We start from the raw sequence: 4672 nt of genomic DNA, 5'->3' as shown, positions 1-4672 counted from the left end.
TCATGTTTGAATATTCTCTGATACTGTATTTAAAGAGCTATCTATCAGAGGCAGTGACTCAAATGGTGTACTGCGACTTTAAAAGGTAGCGCTAAATAATCATGTTGAATGTAATGTAGAATTGCAAACATTTTGGGTCTTCTGACTTGCTTTGGAGCTACCAGTATGTAGTTGATCATCTACTACAGTATACTCGTATCACTTCCTGTCGACATGCTGACGACCATAACATCCCTTTTAACCTATTTGTTTGAAGGCTCAAGGTCACCTGTTGATATTGGTCATGAGGCTGCTGTGGAGGTGACCTGTCAACACGTGTCTGATTAGCAAGGAAGAAGGTCATAGTAAACCTCAAACAGCATTAACGTCCTATTTTTGTTTTGCCCTCTGTGGTTCAATCATGTGGATGAAGTCATGTTTTTTTCCTGTAAATCCTAGGTAAACAGACAATGTCCTTGATCGTTGTCCATTTGCAATCCTATTTTACTCAGTACTTCAAACGTAGTCATAGTTGGTGAATACACTTTCAGGTACTTTGTGGTGTGTTTTGCACCAAAAACCTCTGCACTCCTACTTACGCATCAAAGTAATTGCTGTCCCGCTTAAAATTAATCTGTCAGCTATTCAGAATACCTCACTCATCATTTAACAAACATTCCCGTGTGTTACTGAAAACAAACACAAAAATGGTGGTGCAAGTGGGTTGACTGTCTACATATAGCAAACGCTGCCGTACTGTATTATGTAAAACGGATCTCTACAAACCCAAGCTCAAGCAGGGAGGTTAGTGGATTTTAATCTTCAAAGAGGAAGTGCATATCTTGGGTAATTGGTTGCTGGGCAACAGCTGGGTTGATGCTGCTGTGTTGAAGCCCTGGCGTGTGGGAACACTAATCTGCGTCTTTCCAGGCCGCCTCAAACTGCTCCCTTCCTGGTGCTCACAGTCACTGAGGTTGGGGGGCGGGGTAATAATATCGACTTCTTGGGGGATATCAAAAGTTATACAAAATTACTAACATTTCTAGAGTGGAATTAGGCGGATGAGACTCCCAGCAGCTGTGCCAAGCAGCCACTTGAGTGGCTTTTTTGTGTTTTCACTCAAAGATTAAAGCCCAGGCTCAAAATAGAACCACTCTAGTACTAGGAGGTCTAGATCTTTTACCCCACCTCTTCCCCTTGAAATTCCCTCTAAGATTGATGACAAAAATGTAATTCTTTGTGGTATAAATGATGATTGAGCAATTATGAGTAATTTGGTTACCATGAAGTAGGTCTAAATGTTTTGAAGTGCCTGCTGCTTATCAGCTGTCAGAATCGAGTACATCAAGACAATGAAGGTAAAATAAATTGAAAGAAGATTTAAATGACTTGTGTTAAGCCTTTTTAAGGTTAAAAGAAGCAAAATGATCTACCAATGACGTTCAGATCATTTAGCTTGGCAAGAAAAGAAAAAACAAACACACCAAAAAAAACAAGTGATGTATTACTCTATATTAGATTGCTTACATTTAACTTTTTGCAGTGTAAATAAATCTGAGTTGCTTTTCTCTACTGTCTGGACCATGGGCTCAGAAAGATTCATTACCAACAAATATTTATCCATAGTAAGCTCTAATACTAAACAGTCTGTGATAAACATAAAATATTCCAGGTTTAGGCATGAATCCAAATCTAAAAACTAACCGAGGAATACAAATATAAGAATGCAAATGTAATGCTATGCCTTTTTGTCTCAATTCACTGCAATTGGCTTGTCCTTGTTTCTTTTAAATTCTTTTGAAAAAGTGTATTTAAAATGACACTGCAAGGTGCCTGTTGATGAATTGATGGATTAACATTTGTAGACCTAAGAATGGCCACGAGGGGATTATGTCTCCAGTCCAATATCTATAAGGTGTGGTGCCTGTAGGATGTCCAGTAGTAATTCAAGTCAATAGCCAATTTGGAGGAATCATTGATCGGGTTGTCTCTTGAAACATTCAAGACCAGAATATTTCTGATTTATATCTCTATATATTCATATCCCTGTATAAATAGAATTAGAATGAAATGAATCCTCTTAAAACAAAGTAAAAAATTTTAGTGGGAATAACTGTTTGATGTTTACCCCTTAGAGATGGTGATTCAGGACAGAAAATAAGCAGATGGGCCAAAACAGATTCCAAGTAAAACCGCAGCGGGTGGAAGAGTTTGACTCCGGTCTCCCACAGAACATAAAATGACGCTAGATATCTATTTGATTCTTTGACACACGTCTAGCCTGTGCTGAGTCTGTTTACCATACTTCTGATCACACTGTTCCCTTAGCCCACCACATGGAGAGAAGCCATCCTTTCTCCTCTCAACAAGGACCATTTAATTGATCACTTTCCAATACACAAGACTGGGAAGGCTGATACGGCATGTCTTTTTCTCTGGTCTTGGGTGAAGTATTTATGTTGGCCAGCATGAATCAATCTCCAGCTGGATATGCAAAAGAGATACACTGTGATTCCTTTTCCATTTGTGGCTTGCTTGTGAATTGTAGATGCACACTCACTTACTGTAGGTGCGCACTCACTTATAGCCCTGACATCCCATCAGACTGGATGAAAGACTAATTGGATCTCACACAATCACAGCGTAAACTCACAGGTCATGTGGACAGATGCAGGGATGTAGGTTCTACAACACACCCTAGTGACCACTGATATGGAAAGTCTACATTGGGGTCTGAAATTACTGACAGCCTTGATAAAGATAGGCAAAAATGATTGTTTAAAAGAAATCATTCATATACTGAGCTATACACTCAAAAATATTTGGGATTATATAATTGTATACTAATACAATTGCGCAGAGAAAGAGATTTTGTTTAACCTTTAACCTCTAACCTCTAAATTGTTGTTAATCTAACTGCACTGTCCAATTTACAGTAGCTATTACAGTGAAAGAATACCATGCTATTGTTTGAGGAGAGTGCACAATCATGAACTTGAAAATGCATATTTGGGCAGTCTTGATACAACATTTTGAATAGATGTGCAATAGATCATTGGATTAGTCTAAAACGTTGCACATACACTGCTGCCATCTAGTGGTCAAAGTCTAAATTGCGCCTGAATAATTCATTATGGCCTTTCTTTTGCATTTCAAAGATGATGGTACAATTTTTTATTTTTTTTAAACATGTTTTTTTCTTTTATCTTTTACCAGATCTAATGTGTTATATTCTACTACATTGATTTCACATTTCCACAAACTTCAAAGTGTTTCCTTTCAAATGGTATCAAGAATATGCATATCCTTGCTTCAGGTCCTGAGCTATAGGCAGTTAGATTTGGGTATGTCATTTAGGTGACAATTGAAAAAAAAGGGGCAGATCCTTAAGAGGATTTAACAAGTAATATTTTTTTCTCTCAAAAAGGTAGGGGTCAAAATTATTGACACCCCTAAAGATTCTTATAAAATAAAGTAGTCAAAAGTTTAGTATTTCGTCCCACATCCCATATCCCCACGCAATGACTACATCAAGATTGTGACTCAAACTTGTTGGATGCATTTGCAGTTAATTTTGGTTGTATTTCTAATTATTTTGTGCTCAACAGAAATAAATGCTAAATAATATAGTGTGTTATTTTGGAGTCATTTTTATTGTAAATAAGAATAGAAATTGTTACTAAACACTTCTACATAAATGTGGATGCTACTATGATTAGGAATAATCCTGAATGAATCATGAATAATGATGAGTGAAAAGGTTACAGGGGTCAAAGATCATACCCCTAAGACATGAAGAGACACAAACACAGGCACAGACACATGCATACACACACATGATAACATACACACTATACACACACGTACTCATGGATTTTGTGTTGTGGATATGTGGTAGTAGAGTAGTGGCCGGAGGGAACACACTTGTGTTGTGAAATCTGTTGTGAAGTACTGTAATGTTTGAAAAATTGTATAAACTGCTTTAATTTTGCTGGACCCCAGGAAGAGTAGCCGCTGCCTTGGCGCTACTTTTTTAATGATGCTAACTTTTTATTCATTAATCATGACAGTCAGCCTATGCTATGAAGTCATGGTCAGTATAGGCTGTTATATCTCTGTACAAGAGACTACAGCATCATTTTAACATGTGTTTTTTGTTTATGATTACAGATGCTTGAAGGCATCTGGCTGATCGGAATCAAAGCTTGGTGATGCAGCAGTGTGCTGTCCAACATTTTGTTTACAATTTGAGTGTATTACTGGAAAACTGTACTCTTATAACATGCCCAAAAAGAGCCTGGTTTTGGCCTGAGTCAAACCCCAGGCCGAAACAAAAAGACACAGCTAGGAATGTATGTCCAAAACAAAAATGAATTGACACTACAGGGATCCATAAATACACAGGTGTGCTTTTGAACTGGAATGTTGATGGGAGGAGCTCATATAGAATATGGAAAATAATACTTTTTTTATGGTGGAAAAACTTGCATCTAGCAAACAAGCATCTGATCTGACGTGGAAATCTGTATAGGCTATAATGCATTGCTTCATAGGCTATTGTAGGTTGGTTACTATGACACCAGAACTGCATTTGACAAACCCCTTGCCTTTATCTGTCTTGTAGATTCTAATTCTCTGGGCCCTGGCTATCTATCTCTGTGTCTCTTTGGAGGTTTAGTTTTATCAGAGCTGT

The sequence above is a fragment of the Salvelinus fontinalis genome, chromosome 24 (genome assembly GCF_029448725.1).
Source record: "Salvelinus fontinalis isolate EN_2023a chromosome 24, ASM2944872v1, whole genome shotgun sequence".
Classification (NCBI taxonomy): Eukaryota; Metazoa; Chordata; class Actinopteri; order Salmoniformes; family Salmonidae; genus Salvelinus; species Salvelinus fontinalis.
Note: the sequence above shows the minus strand (reverse complement) of the source record.